The sequence below is a fragment of the Triturus cristatus genome, chromosome 11 (genome assembly GCF_964204655.1).
Source record: "Triturus cristatus chromosome 11, aTriCri1.1, whole genome shotgun sequence".
NCBI lineage: Eukaryota > Metazoa > Chordata > Amphibia > Caudata > Salamandridae > Triturus > Triturus cristatus.
Genome location: NC_140594.1, coordinates 1083061717 through 1083085479, shown reverse-complemented (window position 1 = coordinate 1083085479; position 23763 = coordinate 1083061717). Strand labels below are relative to the sequence as shown.

The following is a 23763-nucleotide window of genomic DNA, read 5'->3' as shown; positions in this document are numbered from 1 at the left end:
CAAGTAGGTAGCCGGTGGCAGACTCGTTCTTACGCCGCACACAAATCCAGCATTGTAGAGCAAGCCCCAGGGACACGCTGTCAACCCATTGAGCAGACAGAGTTAGATTCAAAAGGAATTCCTCCAATCAGCGATATCACGGGGGCGGGTTAAGGATGCAGGTGGACTGCTCGTCTTCCAATCGTGAAGGGAAGTCAGTGTAATCGTTTCAAAAGCTTCCAATCAGAAGTCCGCTTTCATTATCTCTTATGCTTTCATGGCAGGCTGACCAATCCACTGCTTCAGCCGTCCTGATTTTTGAAATGGCTGCCGCGGGTAAGTGAAGACGCTGATCCGTGGGAGTGAATGGAGGAGACCCTGTTGCGTTTAGTGCTTGGGCTAAGGATCGACTGCTGGTGTTGGCAAGAACTGCCGTTGAGAACTCTCAGAGTTAACCGAGAGTTCTGACCCGCTACGGCAGCCTTCTAGAGGCCTGGCCCGGTCGCGCTGCTCGGTGCCTTCTCATCATCGGATTGTTGAACTGTGAGTATATCGTGGTCTTATGGTGAATGTTCTAGTGTTTGCAGATATTTCATGTTTTCTAGCTCCGTGCGTGAGTAGTAAACTCAGTTCAGGGTTGTGCTTTGCACTCTGGGACTTGTAGTCCTTGCTATAATAGGGGGGAAAAAGGGTCAGTTCACATAATACAAAAGCTGGACTGGGTAAGAGGAACATCAGAGACCCGAGGTCTGCATTTATTTAGTTTACAGCTCTGGTCGTTCGTATAGCTTCTTTGTGACACCCCTAAACCATGCCCTGTGCATGCACACTGACGTTTGTGAAAACATTAGAGGCGATGTGGGCGTAACCCGAGGCTTTTCATTCACCCATTGTGGAAGCGGACATCTGAATCTCGTAGGACTGGCATGTATGCAAAGTAAGCTTTGGCAACTAGTTTGCCATCACAAGTGTTCCTCTTTGGCAAGTTTAGCCGTGCATGTGAACGATTAACCCACGCCTAGCCTTGCATGCTGGGACTTCAAGGCCCTTTAACATCCTAACGTGAAATGTAAAACGAAGTCATCTAGAAAACTACATCCCGGAAGTGGTTTATTGCTTTACGAATGGTTGCTCCATTGGCAAGCAGTCATGGTGCACTATCGGTGTTACTTCTTCCAACATCGCAGACGGTGGTTCTCCCACCTGCGCAGTGGTATCGTTCCATATCTCCGCCTGCAATCAGTGTTGGAGTTTTAAACACGAAGGGGCATTTTTATGTTGCCTGGCGCATCCCTGCAAATCAGCAAGGATGCGCCAGGAATGATGCGTCACGCAAGTTTACCCTTGCGCCACACATGATGCGCCGCATTTACAATGCGGCGCATCATGGCGCAGGAATAAACAGATGCGTGACGCATCCGATGGCGTAAGGTTGGCGCAGTGCTTCAGTTGCGTCGCAAGCGCGACGCAACTCCAGCACTGTTCCAACCTACCCTATCCCTAACATGGTGCGTCAAGCCTTACGCCTGCTTCAAGCAGGCGCAGGGTTTTGGCGCATCAGCGTTGGGAAAGTGACTCAGTCAAATCTTATAGATTTGACTGAGTCACTTTTCAGGGGCGTTCCTGCGACGGAACGCCCCCCCCCCTCTGTCGACACGCCCACGTGAAACCTGACGCAGGGCTTTACACCGTGACGCATCTCCATAGATGCGTCACGATGTAAATATGGAGCAACGTGGCGCAGGGTTTACACCGCCGCTGCGTCACAAAAGTGACGCAACGGCGGCGTAAAAGTGGCGCATCTCCGATATAGATCTGCCCCGGAGTCTGTGAGTCGTCCCTGCTCCGCTACAACAGTCAAATGTTGCATTATAAATGTGCACAACTGTATCGGGCCACTTTCATGGAATACTTCTCCGTATGACTGGTGTTAACAAAGATATTACAATGTTACTAAAGTTGTATGTATTCCAGTCAACCGTTTTCATCCATTGGTCTATTATTGTGTCATTCACATTTTTGTTTCACCCACCACATCATGGGATGATGGATGAGCCACCTTCACTGTGAGTGACAATATGTTTCCCTTTCACAAGGAGCACGCATACAAATTAGCTCCCTGTGCCGGGGGCTGTGATTTGTGTTTGATTAAGGTGCCAAGTAGTTTACCCTACAGTACAGTTTGCAAAAACCATCTCAAAATGAGCATTGACAGCACCAACTTTCTGTAGGCCAACGTAGACCTATTGGCTTTGCCAATGCTTGTTTGTGGTGGGTTACACAAAAAGTGTAAATTTTGGCTTATATTTTTTCAACTAGAATTTTCTTTTAATTTGCCTTTCGAACCAGGACAAAGCTCCTTGAAACAGCCTAATGTGTTTGTGGAATAAGGTGTTTGTTTACTTCAAGTGGTAAAGTGCCAGGTTATATAGTATCATTTGAAGCTTTTATGAATAATCCTGAACGTTGAAAGGGACTCCAATGAGCTGACAAGATGATGGATTTATGCTCCAGGAGGGTGAATGATCAATGTCATTCCTTTTGGAGCTCTTGATGGCAGTACTACTGGATACTTACTAGGAGCGGGAAGGAGTCTCATATACTTTAGAAACAAAAGACTGGAGCAGCTGACAGCCTAGATGGCCATTTGCACAACAGATTATTGTGATTCTTCTACTAGATTAAAGCAAAAGCGTGGTCTGCGGTTGCAGTTTAAAATCTATAGTTGACATGTAGAGCGCACAGCCATTAAACTTTCACATTTTCCATTGACAGCATACTTGTGCTCAAGAATGGTTTACAGCAACGATCTGGAAATATTTCACCCCTCAACCTGCACCAGGTGCCCTTGCTTCTGTTAGCAGGCACCGCTTTAAGGATTGCATCTCCCCCCCCCCCCCCCCCCCCCCCAAAGAAAAACCTTAGACCACCTGGACCAGCAGTTGTGTTGGGAAAGTCCAGCTATGTCTCTTAGAACCAATGCTTCCATTTTGGCAATGGCCCTATCCTGTCTCGATGGCGGCAAGGCTTTGCTTGCTGCTATTCACAACAGCCACCTAGCACTACTAGAAGTGTCCTCCATATGACTCATCAAGGGCTTGAAGAAGTAATCCCATATCGTGCATATGCTTCAGTTACTCCTCTTGCTCCCTTTGCCCAGCCAGATTACCTGCTGAATAGTCTTCAGGGCTGTTGCTTCCACTGTATCCCCACTTGACTGACCAGATCAAGATATGTGAAGGAGAAAGGAACATAGTCAGCCTTGAAACCACGAGGAATTAAACTAGGAAGTAAAAGACCAAAAACTGTCCATCTCCATGCTATAGACCTCCTCTCTGATCCATCTGATAAACATCCTGCTACCCACCCTCCTTTTCAGGAAGCAGCTGAAGATTCCTCTCTTTACAAATACACCTTGTCTCTGGTAGCCATCACTGCCCCCACATAGAAGTCATTAGAATATAGCCCCCACATTTTGGGTGGTTACCCCTGCCCATCCTTTGCTTTTGGAGCCTTTGACTTGTACAACACTGTACTTCGTACAGCTGATTTTGCGTGTTAAAATCATTGCGTTGATGCATATAACTGGAGCTTGCAACACAATTGATGGTCTAACTTCCTCATGAACACCTGTAGGTAGAATCAGTAGGTGGGTGGCATAATGGGGCTGCTACCTGTTGGGGCTAGCAACCATGTGAGTTGTTTCTGTACTTGGGGAAGGCCCATGTTTCTTCTATTTTAGGAGTTGTCCTCAGTGGAACATAATCTGAACTCAGCGATTACTCTAATTGAGGCTTCTCGCAACTCCTCAAGTTTAAACCAACATAAAAGAAGGTATAAAGCATACCTTAATTCTAGATCATCAGATTTCCTTAAGGCAATATTTAATATTAAAATGAATTCACATCACACCTTTGTCATGTTATACGAATCCATCTTTATTCATTTACTGAAAAGACAACCAGCCATCATTTGTTTTGAGGGAACAACGCCTCTTCGGGGGTTTTTATGGTGGATCCTAGCAACGGGCACCTGGGTGGAATCCCACTTCTAGCCTTCAGCTCCTAGCAACCCAGTCTCTGCTCCATCGGCAAGTCGTGGCCTCATTTTAGACTGTTTTCGCCCAGGTGGAAGATGATGTGAATGGATTTTGAGATTAAGTATAACCATAAGGAAATCTGATGAGATAGAATTAAGGCACACTTTATACCTCCTTTCGTGTTGGATTCAACTTAAATATGACCAGTGGGGCTGGTTGTGGAGGTGGCTGCGCTTGTCCATGGGTCCCTAACACCAAATATTTCTAGGTGCCAGCATGCCAAGTCTGACACTTCGCATATCTGCGGCAAATAGTTTATTTAATCTTCTTTTTTTTTTTTTTTTCATGTTCTTATGACTCGTGCTCTTGATTTTCTAATGTGTTTAGTAAATAGAATACCAACATGCCATAAAAAGAGGGCTGAAACCTAATCTGGGAAAACTCGTGATCGCCACAATTATTGGCCTGCTGCATGTTATTGCTTTCATTTGAGTCCTTGGTCCCTCCGATAAGGGAGAAATATTGTTAACAGTGTTTTATTGTAAGTTCTACCGGCGTTTGGGCGAAATTGGGGTATGTGCACCTAATGGTTACTTGTTTCGAAACTTAGAAACCCTTTAAATCTGGGCAGGTATAAACGCACACTGTGTACGCTTATAGGTGTGTGGTGTGGAACAGGCGCCTTTTTGGTTGCAAATGATAGATGGCCTCTCTCTCTTGCATACAGGGCGTGCTACTTCAGTTATAAATACTGTAAGGAAGTAGTCGGTCATAGGCCTTAAACTATTGTGTATTAGGAGCTGTTGCCCAAAATGTGTAATTTTTAGGATTCACTTGTTTTGTGCTTGTGAAATCTTTTGTTTTAATATATCTTAAAAGTGGGCTCTTATCAGTTCCCTCAGCCGAATGACTGTTTATTCGTGTATTTATTATTATTTTTTTTTACTTCCCTGGCTGCACGCATTTACTATACTTCTACTAAAGCTGTTTACATTGTTAAAGGCCCATTCACTGTCAAGATCAGATTATTTCCCACAGAAAAGGCAGACCTATTCTAACAGTATGCTGGAATGCTTGCTTTTTATAATTTAGCTGTGTAAAGCAGATTATATAGCCTTAAAACGTTTGTGACATTTCCTGTTCATGCCTCAGTTCCTTTCTGTGCACTTTGTAGGCATTATCGGGTTGATTTTTTTCAACTTAATCTCTTTGCTCATTATGATCAAATTTTAAATGTTGTAATAAACATTGCACATTAAAAATAAAGTTAATCTATAAGAGCAATACTAAATTTTCCTACTAAACAGGCAGCTACAAGTGCTGTTTACCTTGCAGACAACAGGGTTATCTGCAAGCCGCAGGTGCAGTGGTGCCAGGGCCAAAAGCTCTGGCACCCCACTAAACGCAGAATATTGCTAAACTTTACTACTAAACAGTCACAAGTGCAGTTATCTAGCGGGCAGTAGGACCATGATTTCAATGGTGGTGCAGTGGTACTGAGGTCTAAAGTTGTCGCAACTCCTCTAAGCACAATATTGTTATTACAGCATTTAAACTAACTTCCCACTTTCACTTTTCAAAATTTTGCTATTGCTTACCCGCACTAGTAACAGCACAATATATTGCCTTTTTGTAGATAGTCCTAACACTTTAACAGCCTTTCTGTAACTTATATTGTACAACTACTCAGCCAGCTGCAACTTAGAACAAAAACAGCTTATAATTAATCACAAATGCAAAACCTAAAGCATTTACCAATGCTTGTTTGGCTTTACGATTAGTTGAGCGGCTGGTATCCCAGTCAGGAATGACTCCAAAAATTAAAAGGAAAATGTAGGACTCATTTGCTGCTGGTGCCTCGCGTGCAAAGCCTAGAGACCCATGTAAAAGACCCGGTGCCTGCCTACAGTACATCAACACGTGCCATCCTTGTGCATTATGTTGGTCTGTGTGCATGGATAATTGCAGGTCTTTGACTATTATAAAAAAAAATAGGCGTGTTTAATGCCCTGTGTACCATTATGTTGAGTGAATGTTCTATACAAAACGACCTCGATTGGCTTGGTCATTGCTTATTGCAAACAGTGATGTAGGTTGTCGCACTCGGTTTCGCAGGAACCCGCAGCACATTGTGGGATTTTTATCTTGTTATCAATCTGCAAACATAAAAGGAGAGGAGGCCCTGTTTGCGTTTCAAATTCCAAACTCCTGAGGCACCTGGACGCGAGATTTCACAACGGCCCATTGCCATGCTCGTTTGGTGCCAAACGTTGCCTCCTAGAAAAAAAAATATAAATGCCTGCAAATATGCTTTTGCTGTGCCCTAGAAGAAAGCCCGATTCATTTCCTAGGTTTGCCACTAATCTGGAACGTTTTACCTGCACGTGTTTAGGTAATCGGTCATATCCGCTTTGGATTATTGGTTCCTTTTGATGGTGTACAGGATCAAAGGTCACCTAACGTTTAATGGATACTGTAACCATTTAAGACACTGCTGAGCTCTAACTAAATGGCCTGACCAGAATTTTGAATTTCGTTAACTGTGGGTGTTTTAGACAACTGATCCGCAACCAGTCTGTATGCTCTCATCTGCTGAACTCCTAGTAGTTGTTGTGACGCAATTTATATGTAGTTTATATTTTAGTCGCTTAGTAACACAGCTGTACTGATGTGGGGTTGCCCGCGTGCACTCTAGAAAGGGGTGTCTTCTAACCCCGGTGTGGTTGTGTGTATTTACAGGGGAGGCGGAAGGGCGTCTTGCTGTATAAACCTGCGTAGAGTATATGTAAGGTTGGGTTCTCTTAGTTGGGAGGACGTTTAATACTTTCTGCCTCCCCGGGAACAGCTGTGAAGGTGCAGTGCGATATTTAGGATGTCATTGGATCTACAACTGTAGGGGCCGAATTATTTTTTTGTTTTTGTTTACATTTGTTTAACTTCTGCCTAGATGTTGGGTGTGGGCTTGTGGTGGTAGTGGTTGGTAGAGAGGGGCTGGATTTTGAATATATTTAATCATCTGAACTCTGGGTTTTGATATTAACCGCTTGAATGCCCCTGTCTGCATTTCTTTGCGAGAAACTTCCTCCAGTATTGGTACAAATATTAAAGGGGCACTCAACCGGAAAACCTGTTCCCATGAAAAAGGAGTGTTTTAAGGAAGTACTGGATAGGCGGGATTAATTGCAAGTAAATTGTTCTATAAGCAGTTCTCCTATACACGATTCTATTTTGTATATAGATTTAATTACAATGCTAATGTAATATTTTCCCCAAGTGCAACTCTACCTGGTTAGGTGTCAGTGGCTTTTTCCATCGGAGGACCTTTGGAGCCACATTTAGGACTGCATTTGACAGGCAGATTAACACAATGTATACCAGAGTGCCCTCTTACATGTGTTATTATTTTTCTGCAGCACTCGCGTGCTTGTTTCGTGGCCCTTCACACTTTACTTGTACTCGAGAACACCGGCCGAATTGTGGCAGACGTTCGTTTTACTATGGACCGCTTCCGGCTAGGAGTACAGGTTATTGAGCCGTACACGGTTTCTACCTTTTGGATGTTTTATTGCTACGCTGCCACCCCGCACTGCATGCTTATTTGAATCGGACTCCATTTTTAAGCAGGTTTAGGACACTTTATTCTTCAGCCTTGAAAAAGTCGCATGTACATATAAGTAATAGCGACGAAACACGTGTTGGCTTCGGGCTCTGTATGGTGTAACTCTGGACCAGCTACGTTGAATAGTTACTGAATAACAAAGAATGACAATACGGATTAAAGAGTGAAGAAATACATGCTGCCAGCTGTGGATTTTTGATGTGCTTTCTTGCTTACAACTTTATTGATGGAATGTGATTGTTTATAAATATTGACGTGTGCTAAGGGTTTATGTTCTGTGTCTTGTGGCGGCCTTGGCTGCTAATTAGGAGTAGTTGGTGGTTCTCTCCTCCTTATTGCACCGTCCCTAAATAGTGTAAGTCTCCCTACGGCTAGTGTATTTTTCTCTTGCGCCTCCCCTATGCCCAATACCACCTCCTTACCTGTGTTCCTTCACCCTTTTAGCAGGAGGCATGTGTCCGTATCCAGAGGGGTGTTCAATGGTGGTGTCCAAGGACAGGCAACATCTTGTGTTGAAAGCTCAGTTTCTTAAGGCCCTTTTCCAAAGTGCTGTGAGTTGGTGGTGATATAGATTTTATAAACTGCCATCTAAACTCTGTGGAGGTAAAAAAAAATTGCTCTGCCTCCCTGTGTGTGTTCTGACATGACGGTACTGCCTTATCCTGTGTCAAATCCCTATAATCTGTGCGGTCTAATCGGCCATTATGGGTTTGTCAGACGTCTTGGTACAGAGATTAGCTGCTAAACTTGCCTAGGTGATGGTGCTTCTTCCCTTATATGTACATTTTAAACCGCCTCTGACAAACGGGGAGCGGTGTTAATCTCTTACCCCCCCCCCCCCCCCCCCCCCCCCCCCCTAGGATTTTGTTGCTCTTTGACTGGATCTGCTCAACATGATACAAGCTTTACAGCGCATTCGGCTTTACAATGAAAATGGCACAAATAGTATAATCGAACTATTGTTGGCACTATTTCTGATAGTCTGACATGATAGAAACAAGGTTCCTTATGTTGGGGCGGGACCAGTGCTAACCTCAAGAATAGATTGGGAAATGTGTCCCTAAAGATGAGATTCAAACAGCATTTCCATAACTACCAATAAGAATTAGTCTTGATTCAAAAAGACTGGAGATAAGTATTTTGGAAACTGTCGGTTTATTAAAATAAAGTGCAATACAGGCAAAAATACAGTAATCTCGTAAATTGGGTGCATAGTATTCCAGTCATGAGCATAAAGCTAAAAAATAAAGTCAAACAGGTGAAGCATGATCCAAATCTGGAAAATGGTCGAAGTTTAGAATTTGCAGCAGATAAATTGAAAATCGGGCAGCAACCCTAGAGGCTCCGGAAAAATCTTCCGGCTCTCCCCAAAAGCATGACTTTTTAAAAAACATTTACATTTTTTATTTTTATTTTTTATATTTGCAATATTGTGGTCATACCCCATCAACTGCACCAGCAGTTAGAGCGTGCCATTTTCACAACCTCTTTGAATCCGGATTAAACCAAAGCGGTGGAGCCCAGTATCACAGTAACTTGTAAAAGACTCTAAACTGCTGCAGAGTTGAAAAAGAGATCTTAATCTCATGTGTTTGTACTACACATTTTAAGACCTGTATAACCAGGAAAGGTTCTACTTCAAAAACTCCTTGGGAGATTTTGTGGTGGTGAATACCAAGGACCGCCTCATGGAGCACATGTCTGGGGTTAAATGCCTTTTCATATCAATGCAACCTTTCAACTGAAATAATATACAGCAGAGTAGGGTCCGGGGGCCCTGCGCGCCAAATTTGATATAAGAGCATTTATAAACGCCAACCAAGAGCGACTGGGAACTTTTAAATATTGGTGAGCAGAAGCATTGCGGGTTACAGAATTAAGGCTAAAACGTGTGTTTTGGAATGCAAACACCGATAGCTTAAGGAAATAGTGGGGAGTCTTTCAGCAGAAACTGTTCACAACACTATCCTTGTTCTAAAATGATTATCGATGCACTCCTTTGAATCTCAACATAAGACCATTACGAATTGCGTTTGTACATGCAGTTTACAAATTGTGTGAATCCAGCAATTCTCTTCAGACGTAATATCAATTGAACTGACACGAGGGGGCCTCATCTGATTCCCATACAAGCTGCACAGCCAAACCATTCCTGAATGAATCCAATCAATCGAATTATAATATTAATCTTCCACAATTTGCTCCATTTCTTTTCACCTTTAATCTTGATTTCATCAATTCAATTCATTTTATTCATTCCTTAATTTATGTGATTATCATAAAGACCCAGGAGAATTACACGATTCCACATATCACACCTTTATTAAAAAAAATCGCCCAATACATTTCGGGATATTTCTCTTATTCAGGGGTATCTAAAATACAAAAGAATCGATGAACAACCATCAGCGTGATTATTACACTCTAGACTTACTGAACAAACCTAAAAGCATCCGTTTCATTTCACCATTAAGACTTTGCCTCCATAGCTGCCTAAATTCATGTTTCAATAATCATTTTTCTATTACACGTACAGCAACAAACAGCAATCCCTGTTACACGCCCCAGCTCTTAAAACCCTCGTGTTTCTGCAATAAAAAGAATCCAACATTGCTGTGTGTTGTATATTGATTCTTCATGTAATATGTCTGACAGTGCAAGAACAAAATAACATTTCTAGGCAGAAAACCTGAATAATAGAATTGTGAAACCATGTCAAAATTCTAATTAGTTAAAACAGTGTACTCTTACTGAGAACAAAAGAATTAGTTGAAATTATTTTATTTATATTCAATAAAACATCCAACAATGTGTACAAAAAAAAGTAAGACTAGCAGCAACATAAGATAGACATTACTGGCACACAACAGAGTTTCGAACAAAATACATGTGACAAAAACAGGATACTATATATAATGACTTGTAGAACAGAAGTAGTGGTAGTTTCGGTAGAGAGATGTAGTTTTCTACGCGCGTTTCGGCATTGAAATGCCTTCTTCAAGAAAAAAGCCAAGATAATTCTATGTCCATGATGGACATGTAAAGAGAAATTTCCTCAGGATACAGCGAGCAATCTACAAATGTGAAGAGGAGATGCTGAATATCCAGGATCTTGCGATACACGGTGGACTCTGCAACAGAAGGGTCCTAGTGTTGGATCTATGTGGAGTCCTGGGCAGCCAGACTCAGGATTTCTAGGCAAACTAAGGTTCCATGGTAGTGAATCAATCAAGGAAGGCGCTTAGTCCTAAGTCGCCAAAGTAAGTTCCAGGATCTTGAGATACGCGGTCAAGCCCGCAACAGAAGGGTCCTAGTATTGGATCTATATGAAGTCTTGGGCAGCCAAACTCCGGATTTCTAGGCAAACTCTCGTTCCATAGAAGTGAATGAATCAATCAAGGATGGCGCTTAATCCTAAGTCGCCAAAGTAACCATAGTGTACATCAAGGAGCATGAGCGGTAAAGTCTTGCTTAAGGCTGTATAGCAACATGAATCTTTATGTAGAGATGCGGATGATAAAAGGATAAAATCGTCACTGCACTACTCGGTATTTGTAAAGAATAATTTGGTGTGTGTGGACATTCGCCTCTCTATGTTCCAGACCCGCGCCATCCTTCATTCATTCACTTCTATGGAACGAGAGTTTGCCTAGAAATCCTGAGTTTGGCTGCCCAATACTTCATATAGATCCAATACTAGGATCCTTCTGTTGCAGGCTTGACCACGTATCTCAAGATCCTGGAACTTACTTTGGCGACTTAGGACTAAGCACCTTCCTTGATTGATTCACTACCATGGAACTCTAGTTTGCCTAGAAATCCAAGACTCAACATAGATCCAACACTAGGACCCTTCTGCCGTGGAGTCCACCGTGTATCTCAAGATCCTGGATATTCAGCATCTCCTCTTCACATTTGTAGATTGCTCTCTGTATCCTGAGGAAATTTCTCTTTAAATGTCCATCATGGACACAGAATTATCTTGGCTTTTTTTCTGAAGAAGGTATTTCAATGCCGAAACGTGCGTAGAAAACCATCTCTACCGAAACTACCACTACTTTTTCTGTTCTATAAGCCATTATATAAAGTATCCTGTTTTTGTCACATGTATTTTGTTCGAAACTCTTTTCTGTGCCAGTAATGTCTATCTTGTGTTGCTGCTAGTCTTTTTGTTTTTTGTACACATTGTTGTATGTTTTATTGAATATAAATAAAATAATTTGAACTAATTTTTTGTTCAGTGAGAGTACACTGTTTTAACTAATTAGAATTTTGACATAGAATTATGAAACAATTATTCATGTTTACTGCCTAGGAATGTTATTTTGTTCTTGAACTATTTCCCTGTTCTAGGAGTACCTATTATTTACAGGGGGCCCTTATTTATTCACTATATATGTCTGCCCGTGGTCATTAGCCCTTCCTTATTGTTCTTACCTCCTTAGTCTCACAGAATACCTGTGAGTGTTCTAACTTGTGCTAGAGTGTTCTACTCTTGTCAGTTGATGGTCTGGTCAGCTGGTGAGGTGTGTTGCTCTGCTGTAACTTAATAAACCTATCCTGTAACTTATCCAGAAGTATCCTGCTGCTTATTTGAACATCTTTACAACATTTTGGCGATGAGGGTGATGCCTGCCACGTTGATAAATTTTGACTTGGCCTCTCCATTTTCTGGTTATCATGCCGGTAAACGCAGCACTTAAAGATGTGGTCATAAGGGTGTTGGAATGACCTAGTGCCATTGAAGTTTAAAAAAAAAAAACAAAACAAACAAGAACACTTCTAGATTACTTGGCACCAAGTAAACTAATGCAAAAACAACAGTTGATGGACAGAATGCAGAACAATGTCATACATTCACCCCAGTACAGAGATCTGGGCCTAAATCCATCGTTTTTTTGCTCACCATGCCATTCCAGTTTGAACCCAGCCATATGCAAATCAGTCTTGACCCTGTGCCTCATGGGAACAGTCCAGCCCGAACTGCCAAGCCAGGTCCTCCCTGGACTGGAACCAAGCATCCTAGGACCGGTTTCGGGGTTTCACCCCTCTTCAGCCAGGATAGCTTGATTCCAGTGGCATGGAGAGCACGGGACTCACGTCTGAGACATGGCTTGGCAGTTCGGGCTGGACTGTTCCCATGAGGCACAGGGTCAGACTGATTTGCATATGGCCATGTCTGAACTGGGGTGGCGTAGTGGGCAAAAGAACGATGGATTTAACCCAGATCTCTTGACTGGGGGAGAATGTCTGCATTGTCAGCATTCTGTCCATCATTTGTTTGTTGTAACGCTTTTCGCCCTAAGTGGGATGGGTATGCCCAGATGTGGGTCCCGTGCTCACTACGCTACTGGAGTCAAGCTATCCTGGCTGATGACGGCTGATAGCCAGAAACCGGTCCTAGGAAGCTTGTTTCCGGTTCAGGGAAGTCATGGCTTGGCAGTTCGGGCTGGACTGTTCCCATGAGGCACAGGGTCAGACTGATTTGCATATGGCCATGTCTGAACTGGGGTGGCAGAGTGGGCTAAAGAACGGTGATGGATTAAACCCAGATCAGTTGACTGGGGGTGAGTGCTTGCAATGTTCAACACTCCGTCCATCATTTCCTTTGGTTTATACCAAGTAAACTAAACCAGAAATGAGATGGAAACCCTCAGTACCAGGGAATTAAAAGCAGGAACATTTCTGACAGCCCATGTTGGGGGCAAAAAGCTTAAGATCAGTTTGGAGACACCAGAACCAGATACAGATGGGGGCAAAGACTGGTCCCAGAACCATGAGGGGACAAAGGTCCTTCCAAAACAAAGAATGGACAATGGTTGACCAGAGGGGACAAAGTCCCTCCTGGAAGAAGGAGTGGAATGACTGTTTCAGTAACAAGATGGAGAGCCTGGACAGAAAGTCCAAAAACGGGGACAAAGGTCCCAGTGCTAACACCAAGGATGGACAAATGTTCTAGAACTAGAAACAAGTGGGGGCCCACAACCGTGGCAATGGTCCCAGAACTAGACCAAGACAAAGATAGTCACAACTAAGACTATGTGTCCGTCTTTTGAAGAGAGAGAACTTCAAGCTAAAATTAAATCTCATAACATCACATGCGATACTGCACTTGGAAATCTTGAAGAGTACCTAAGTCTGGAGTTCTTAAAGAGTATCTAAGACTGTAGTATCTATAAAGCACGGAGGCGTATGTTGAGCTGTTCATCTTCAGCTTAGAGCGCAAAATGTTGGTGGACGGAAACAAATTTGAGAGAGTGGACTGTCTTTACTTGTTTTTGTCAGTCTAAGGGGAGTAGGTAGTGGTGATGCCTATTAGCTGTTTTGAGTGTTGTCCACTTCACACTTCACTTTTACACTCTGCATTCAAACTAAAAATAGTTCAAGACGTAGTAGACCTATCTTTCTTAATGTTTATTGTTGTTGTCTCCCATACTTTAAGCTTAATTTTTATGATTTATTTATTTATTTTTTCTGTAAAGGAGGAAGATATGTTGTATATTGATTCTTCATGTAATATGTCTGACAGTGGTCATTAGCCCTTCCTTAGTGTTCTTACCTCCTTAGCCTCCCAGAATACCTGTGACTGTTCTAACTCGTGCCAGAGTGTTCTACTCTTGTCAGTTGATGGTCTGGTCAGCTGGCGAGGTGTGTTGCTCTGCTGTAACTTAATACACCTATCCTGTAACCTATCCAGAAGTATCCTGCTGCTTATTTGAACATCTTTACAACACTGTGATACTTAGAACCCCGAGTTCACCCATAAAACCATTAATATCTATACATTGCAGCAAAAACCGTCTGCGCGCTTACCGTGACATGTATTCATCTACACTTGTGCTGGCCCAACGTTACTCCATTTCCACAGCATTACTCTGTGTATCATTTCAGACTTTTCTTGGTGTGCCTAAGCATCTCTTTCCATTATTGAAAGTAACTGCGTTGTTCTTAATATCAATTGAACCACAAGTCCTAGAATGCCCATCATTGTTTAAAAGGTATGAACTTAAATTGAGAAGACTTAGCCACCGTGAACAAGAGAGTAATAGTTGAAACATGGTGGCTTTTGGTGGCATGCTGATGATAACCTGAATACGTTTTGAAACCAAGCCTCCAGGAGTCCAGCATCCTGTTTGTATTTTTATGTTCTATATTTTACACCATAGAATGCAATAGAAACCGCAGGACCGGCATAGGGTAAGCAAATGTATCAACAGATCCTCAAATCACAATGCAGAATTATAGAAATGCTGTATACCACCATACTATCACTTTCCCCCTAAATGTTGGTCTTCTCTGACCTAATTTCAAAAGACTTGGCCCAAATTTGGTTACATGAATAAGTCTTGTGAATGAATAGATCGGCAGTGAACAGAGAAAGAAGAGATCTTTGATTGCAACTATTCAACTAAAGCACTTTCTCTGAGGCTCTTTAACCTCTTCTATGCCCATGACGAGAGAGAGTCTCGTCATGGAGCGGGGTTGCGCTGTGCCCATGACGAGACTATCTCGTCATGGACCCCGCCCGCTAATACAATGCCCGGCACAGGAGGGGGAAAGGGCGGGACACTAAAGGGGTTAAGAACTGTCAACGCAACACAATGCACCCGTGCACATTTTACTGCATGTAATGTGAATGCGAAGTTACGCTTGGCTGTTTCCAAATCCAAGATTGAGTGGAAGATAATTCAGCCTGTGTCCAGAACACACAGCTCTGTTCATCACCGCATTGTCATTTTAGTTGCAAAATGTCCATATGGCTAGGCAAATGTCAAACCAAAAATAATGCTAAAACCATGAAGGTGTTTTTTTTTTTTTTTTTTTTAGGTTGCAATCATTACAAAAAGCAAATTGAATGGTTGTCAGTCATTTATGTCAAGAAATAGCATGAAGCTAAGAATAAAATGCAAGAAATAATTAAACTGATCCAAATAAAGTTTAGTTGTGAATAAATCCGAAGTGTGACCAGCGTGGTGCCACCTTCTAAATTCAAGGGGAAAGAATGAGCCCACCACGCCCAAGAGGCTTATATTATAACATATTATACAATGGCAGTCATACATCTAATACAGCCGTGTAAGTGTCACATGGTTTGAACCAATCCCTTGTAGGTAGAACAATACACTTTCTGAGCTCGCATTATCCCTCAGATTAACATAGTGCAATTGCCTTTCCTGGTGCCCTTCAGAATCGTAAATTGTATTGTATTGTATTGTGATTTATAGAGCGCGATTGCTGCCCAATGGGCGTCCAAGCGCTAAAGGCATAAAAAACAAAACTGATGAGGGATGGAAAACGAGCTTAGGTGGACTTAGCAAACAGGTAAGTTTTCAGCTGCTTTCGGAATGAGAGTAAGTTGGGGTTGGACCTGATTTGTAGCGGGAGAGTGTTCCACATCTTCGCGGCGTTTAAGGAGAACATCCTTCCTCCGGTCCTGGCTCTTCGCACTCTTGGGACTACGGCTAAAAAAGCTTCCGTGGATCGAAGGTTTCTGTTAGGATGGTATTGAGTAACCAGTTTGTTGAGGATCCTTGGACCAGACCCCCAGAAAGCTCGATGGGCGATGCATAGTGCCTTAAATGCCACTCTCTGCTTTACTGGGAGCCAGTGTAGGGCGGCCAGGGCAGATTTTGCAGACTGCGTCCTAGGAATCTGCAGCAACATGCGTGCTGCGCAGTTTTGGATGACCTGCAGTTTACGCGTGGACAGCTCTGGGGCCCCCACATACAGAGCGTTATTTGAGTCCAGCCGGAACTGGATTAGGCCCTGAACTGCCACTTGTTTAGCTTCCCTAGGGAGGAGGGGGAGGACCTTCCTTGGTGTTCTAAGTAAGCCAAGACAGATAGCAGAGAGTTTAGTGGCCTGGGTGGAGAAGGAAAGATTTGTATCCAGCCATACTCCCAGGCTTTTTACACTCTCTTTGGGGATGGGGGGTGTGCCCAAACATCCAGGCCACATGGAAGGGATTAAGGTGGGTGAAGCGGTGCCTAGGTGCATGAGCTCCGTTTTATCTCCATTCAGCTTTAATGAAGAGCCTGTCATCCACTTTTTTATATCCTCCAGGCTGTTTATCAGGTTTCCTGAAGTGTGGCCGGTGCTTTCCTGCGTCAATGAAACCACTAGCTGGGTATCGTCGGCATATGATACAATTTTTATGCCTGATGGTTCGACGAGCCCAGCCAATGGTTTCATATAGACATTGAAGAGCACAGGACTCAGAGAGGAGCCCTGTGGTACTCCACAGTCTAGGGGTTTTCTGACTGATGTTCTATCCCCATCAAAGATCTGGAAGGATCTATTATGCAGGAATGATTCCAGCCATTTTAGAGCGTCGCCTCCGACACCGATGTTATGCAGACGGTTCAGCAGAGTGGCGTGGCTGACCGTGTCGAAGGCTGCACTTAGATCAAGGAGGATCACTGCCACTGATCCTCCCTGATCCAGTATCCTTCGAGACTCTTCAACGACTGCCAGTAACGCAGTTTCAGTGCCATGTTTTGGCCTGAATCCTGTCTGGGATGGGTCCAGGAGTGCATGGCTTTCCAGAAATTGTGTCAACTGGGTATTTGTGTTTCTCTAGCACTTTACTTACCCAGGGAAGTAATGAAATTGGACGGTAGCTAGAGTGATCTTCTGGATTGAGGGTGGGTTTCTTTAACAGAGCCCGTACCATGGCTTTCTTCCACCCGGTAGGTACTGTGCAGGAGGAAATGGATGAATTAAGGAGCTCTAGCACTACTGGAAGGATGGCTTGGCCTGCCTGGAGCAGTATTTCTGGTGGGACAGGGTCGAGGGGAGACCCAGATTTGACTTGGACTGCCAGTTGTTGCAGTGTCTCCAAGTTTAGTAAGGAGAAATGATCCAGCATAGGTTGTCCTTGCCGGAGGGAATTGTTAAGGGGGCTTTGGTTAGTTGAATTGTTGGCTGTTACCGGGAAAGCAGAATAGATCTGCGTGACTTTATTGTGAAAAAAGTCTGCCAGTTCATTACATTGCTCTAGTGATTTCGGGACTGGGGGGGCAGTGTTGACAGTAATGCATTTCTTGACCAGATGGAAGATCTCCTTAGGTTTTGATTTTGCTGCCATTATTTGGTCTGCAAAGTAGGCGGACTGAGCTGTTCTTACCCCATTTCTATAGGCCTTAATAGCCTCTTTATAGTGTTTTTTGTTTTCTGGGAGGAAATCTATTCTCCAGGCTCTCTCTTTTTTCCTGCAGAGGCGTTTTAAGTCTCTCAGGGAATCTGAGAACCAGGGAGCGGACTTGTGTGCTCTCTTGGGAGCGGATTTCCTTAGAGGAAGGATCGTGTCCAGTGATTTCCTGATCCAATCCTCATAGTTATTTGCTTGGTTGGGGTTAGTGCAGGGAGGAGGACGGGAGTCTTCAAGGATAGTTGTCCATGGCTCTATGGAAAGTTTTTTCCAATTCCTCCTAGTTATAGAACGAGGAGGCAATGAGGGAGGTTTGATGGTAGACCAAGTGAATGGGATTAGAAAATGGTCTGTCCATGGGAGGCGAGTGGGTTGCCCGACCGTTAGTCCGGTGCAGTTACTAAAGATTGGGTCGAGCAAGTTTCCCTTTTCATGGGTGGGGGACCTCACCAACTGAGTCCATTGCAAGGCTGCCAGGTCCTCTGTTCAATTGCTAATTCAAATGTCGCTGCTTAATATACAATAACAAGTTCTCATGAAGAATTTCACCATGGTTCCAATAGGCGAGGCTTTGAGAAATTTCCTGACATGGCGTATTACAGAGCTGTAAGGAAACGTAACTTAATTCTGTACATGGAAAAAGTATCTTTGGAGTTGCATGTGGATGAATAGCTTGTGTGCAGGGTCCGACAGAAGTAAAGGTGATAGCATGTTGAAAAGATGGCTGCAAGCACCACTTGCTAAATCAACAGTTGATGGACCGAATGCAGAACAATGTCATACATTCACCCCAGTACAGAGATCTGGGCCTAAATCATCGTTTTTTTTGCTCACCATGCCGTTCCAGTTTGAACATAGCCATATGCAAATCAGTCTTGACCCTGTGCCTCATGGGGAACAGTCCAGCCCGAACTGCCAATATGACATTGTTCTGCATTCTGTCCATCAACTGTTGTTTTTGCAAGCAGCACTGACATTGAAGACTACATTGTCCAATGTTAGAATAAATGCAGTTTACCCAGCGTTATGTTTTTGGTTGAACTACATTTATTCAGATTGTGTTAATACTATTGTGCATTTAATTATAAATCCTCTTTCATAGGCATGACGCCTAGTTTGGTGTGGGGGGTGAGAATCGGGAGTAGGTGTGTTTCGTTGATCTTCAGAATGGAGGGCATTCTGCTTAGGTCTGGTTCGTGATGGGCAGTGATTATTGTTGAGAGCGGTGAGGTGCACGTTGTGGTAAGGTCATAATTGTGTAGTATTTAGGTATGGTTTTATGGAATACTGATTATGGATGTGAGTGGGTAGCAAAGGTGCAGTGTCTTGATGCGTGTTGGTAGTTATCAAGAAATTTAGCTAGCAGTAGCCATGAGATCATAGCAATGTGAGATTTATGCCAAGCCTAAAAAAGTAAGCCTGGTGAAAAAATAAATTAAAAAAATTGCACCTTGGGAAACTGGAAATACAACCGTAGCAACCTGAGACCAGCCTGTAGATCTTGGATTAAACCCTTCAGAACTATTCATAAAATTAGTGGTGGTTAATTTATTAACTAAAATACCAGTTTTCAAAACTAAGATTGGACGTTTTCATGCTGCAAGGAATTTTTTTCCCCTGCTACTTACCACTTGAACCCCTGTGCTGATCAGCTGTCCTTACTCTGTGGTGGACTAGTGTTTGTTGAGCAGCAGAATGACTGTTATCATAATTACCCAGTAAAGCATTATCTCGCAAGCAAATGTTTTTATCTTGGGTGTTCCATCCTAAGATTCTAACCTCTGGTTCCTGGGACAGCGTGCTGCCCGGCATAAAACGCTAACAATACTTGTCTGGGATACTAAGTACTATATAAATGAAATTACAATGACTGCTCTAGAATTTTTGCCAGATGTAATAAAATAAAAAAAAACTTTAAAAAACAATGTGCATATATTCATGGAGGGGCTTTGGGTCAGCCTTTAATTATGGTTACATGAGAAATAAATCATCCACTGTGCAGAGGCAAGCTGAAAAGGCTGGCAGAAGAAAGCCAATGGTTGAAAGGGACAATTCCCATATATCCCCGTCTACGCATCTTGTTCTAGGACCTCAAAGAGATTGCCTCAGAGACCCTAAACTGCGTTATCGCAGCCAACAGCGTATATTATCTCAGTTGGAGCGATGTGGATAGTATAGTCCTCTGGTCTCTCACTTGAGTGTTTAGTTCTCCAAGTAAGTCGTACCTTCTGTGGAAGGGGGTGGGGCAAATGGGGGTAAAAATATACAAAATTCATGCCGACATACTTTACATTACCATTTTAAAGCTTAAACGTGTAACTTTAAAACGGTAATTTAATGCATTGCATAATAAAAATAATGAACATTAAAATGAAATAAAACATACATACTTTTCTGCATGTCCTTTCTATGTCTCGGTGTTCTGCTCTCCAACTCGCCTAAGCAACCCTGGCGCTGCTCTCCAGCTGTTAACCATCATGAGAGAAGTGCCAGGATTACATGGAGCAGACTATCAGTGCTCCAAGGGAACTGGAGGCCTTTGCTCGATCTAAACCCAGCTGTTAAAGATGGGTGAGAGGTTTAAAGTGCCCAGCCCATCACTCCTCTCTGCTGCTGCCAATCAACAGCAGCCCACCGCTGTCCTGAGACTCTGCTCAGGACGGAGGTTTGCAGAGTCAATGCAAAAGATGGTCATGTCTATTACCATTTTATTTTTCATCTAGGGCATTTTAGCTAGTGGGGCAACGCTCCTTCGCCATAAAGGAGTAGCCAACCCTGTAGCCTACCTTCTACATTGTCAGCAACAGTAAAAACATGCCTGTTCACAAGAAGAGTTCAAGAATAATTTCATGTGAGATATGTCTCACTAGATGAGAGCGTTTACATTTTTTTTCCACGACCATCCTGAAATGTATTTATTTTATTAAAAAACATTTCTGCATAGTCTGACAGAAAAATCAGGTAAAAGGTCTATAATCGAATAAGACAGCAAGTCTAAAGCAAGATTGCAATTTTTGCTTTCAATTATACAGATGTTAGGTTATGACTGAGTTTCCATAAAATATTTGACACAATTTGCTTCTAGCCGAAGCAGTTTAACATAGCTGAACAAAATCTGGCATACAACTGTAATGTTTATTTATTCCTTCTATTTTTAGGTCTTGCCTGGTGTGGGCTGCGCACATGCGCAGTCTCGCTGGTGAGATTTAATGATTTGGGGTATTTTCTGTAAAGGGCATTAAGCCCCGCCCCTCTTTTCCATTGGCCGGCGTCACCGTTTATGCTGGTCAGCCATTGGAAAAGAGCTGTTCTTGACGTTTTCGATTGGCTTTTTGAGCCGTCCCATTTGGACGGGCTCGTCTGCCTTCCGTGCGTCGTGAAAGGATTCTTATCTTTATGGGGCCATGTATTTAAACACATGGCCCCATAAATACAAGAGATCCTCTTTCATTTTCGGGACCACGTCATGCTTGTTTTCCTTGAGGACTTGTGGCTGCGCGGTGGGGGAGGTGGAGTGAGTGTCGCTTGTTAGTACTGATTTGTGCTTTACCACTCTGATGTGTGCTGTATCCTGTCTTTGACTTGTGCTTTACCCCTCGGCGTGTGCCCTAACACCCTGATTAGTGCTTTGCTCCTCTGGGTGGAGCCATCCCTTCCGATACGTTTCGAGCTCCTCTGATCTGTGATTGCCTCTGTGGCTTGTAGTTTTCCGCCCTGACGTTTGCTTTACCCATGTGACTTGTGTTTTATTATTCTAGTTTCGCCTTCACTCTTTAATGCATGCTTTACCACTGTGCTTGTCCTTAACCTCCACCATTTCTTCTTTACCTCTCCATTGCTTTAACCCTCTTACTGTGCTTTAACCTCAGAATGTGCTTTACACCTCTGATTCGAGTCTCGGCGTCAGATCAACATCCTGTGATTCTAGGCAAATCACTTAATCTCCCTGTGCCGGGATGTGTACCAGATCCTACTTTGGTGTGTACTCCAAGCACCTTTTCCCCAATTTGCTAAACTGCGTGTGCTATTTAGGGAGGATAGCGCCTCTTGCCGGGCGGTGGCATCCTTTGTGCTGTGGTAATCTCACCTCCGCAAAAAATGAATGTGACTTTCTGTAATGTAACTGCTGCTACATAACACTGCAAAAGATGTGCTTTACTCTTTATTTGTACTCAACCCCTTTGATTTCCTCCCACCTTCCCAGGGTGCACCATCCTCGGGATGTGTACCGGATCCTACTTTGGTGTGTACTCAAGGTACCTTCTCCCCAATTTGATAAACTGCTTGTGCTATTTTAGGGAGTATAGCGACTCTTGCCGGGCGGTGGCTTCCTTTGCGCCGTGGTAATCTCACCTTGGTTGGCCCCCTCAGTCTAGTGAATGGGGTGCGTCGCCCACCCCTCCCACTGGGCTTCAAGTCATTTCTGAAGCCAGAGACACTATTCCCTGGGGAGGGCAGTCACACTGAGTAACTGCCTTCCAGTACAACTTTATTTTATTTAATGCGTTTTTATATAGTGCGGACTTTACCCAAAGGTGTCAGAGCGCTTCACAATAGGAACAGTAATGATACATGAGGAGTAAATTACAAGTGAGCATGTTACAAAAGCATACGTTACATGAGGCAATAGTGACAATTGTGCAAGTATCAAGAGCAAACAGAATACAAGAGGTAGCAAACGATGCGTTACAAAAGGAAAAAGTGACATGTGCAGGTGACAAAAGCATACAAAGTACATGTAGAGGTAAAAAACTGCAATAAATGGCAGACACTCAAACACTAAAACACACGTTGCGTTACATGAGGCAATGGTGGCAATTGTGCATGTATTAAAAGCAAACAAAATACAAGCGGTAGCAAACAATACGTTACAAAAGGAAAGGTGATGTGTGCATGTTACAAAAGAATACAAAGTACAAGTAGAGGTATAATACTGCACTAAATGGCAGACACTCCAAACATAAGAACACATTGGGAAGGCATTTCTATAGGCATGGAGAACATAATTTCCTATAATGGAAGGACTTCCTTCAGAAAATAGAGGGCGTGAATTAAATTTGGAAGTGTCTTTGAAGGAGGAGAGCTTTGAGGTCAGTTTTGAAGGCCTGGGAAGAGGAGGTGGTCCGGAGCTGAGGTGGAAGTGAGTTCCAGATTCTCACCGCGTTGCCTGAAAAGGATTGGGCCATCGATCTTTCCTTCTTAAAAATGGAAGGCTCAAGCAATACATTTTCTGCATTACGTGATGGTCTGGAGCCTCCAGAGTTTCAGTTTATTTGCCAGGTAGCGAGGGGAGGAGCAGTGCAAGGCTTTGTGGGTGATACAGGCAGTCTTGTAGATAGATCTTGCCTCGATGGGAAGCCAACGGAGGGTGGATAAAATGGGTGTGATGTGGTCGCTTCTTTTGGCCCCATATATGAAACGAGCTGCTGAATGGAGAACAGACTTCAGGGGGGACAGGTGGGATTTGGGGAGGCCAGTAAGAAGAGAATTGCAGTAGTCCAAGCTGGAGAGAACCAGCGATTGGACCAGGTTTTTAAGGTTGTGCTCCGGGAAGAAGCGACTAATCCCCCAAAGAAGGCGCAGTTGGTATCAGCAGACTTTACAATGGAAACGATGTGGGAGAGTAGATTGTTTTTTGTTGAGTATGACACCAATGGATTTTGCGCTGTCGACAATGATGGGTTAAGTAGATTCATCTGATACATCCATGATTGAACTGGGGAGGAGAAAGTGAGGAGGAGGAATTCCGTTTTGGAGGGATTCAGAATCAGTTGATGAGTTAACATCCAGTTTTGAATGGAGTCGAGAGTAGAGCTTAAGAAGGAGAGATCGTGAGTGGAGGCCACCTTAAGGTAGATTTGAGTGTCGTCCGTATAGATGATAGTGGATCCCGGATTTACTTAGGAGATTTCCCAAAGGTTCTAAATAGAGATTGAACAATGTGGGTGCAAGTATAGAGCCTTGAGGAACACCTTG

General features: G+C 43.3%; 1 protein-coding gene across 6 annotated transcripts in view; it reads left to right on the top strand.

The window, feature by feature from the left end:
* The first annotated feature begins 248 nt into the window (after positions 1-248).
* The window catches only part of ECT2 (epithelial cell transforming 2), a 210481-nt gene continuing 186966 nt past the window's right edge, over positions 249-23763 (top strand). For 3 of the 6 annotated variants that reach the window (XM_085635424.1, XM_085635429.1, XM_085635426.1), the window contains exon 1: positions 288-522. The gene's annotated coding sequence lies outside the window, so the exon portion shown is untranslated. Of the gene's footprint in view, positions 523-23763 lie in introns of all 6 variants that reach the window. The other 3 variants (XM_085635428.1, XM_085635430.1, XM_085635427.1) reach the window with 3 other exon arrangements.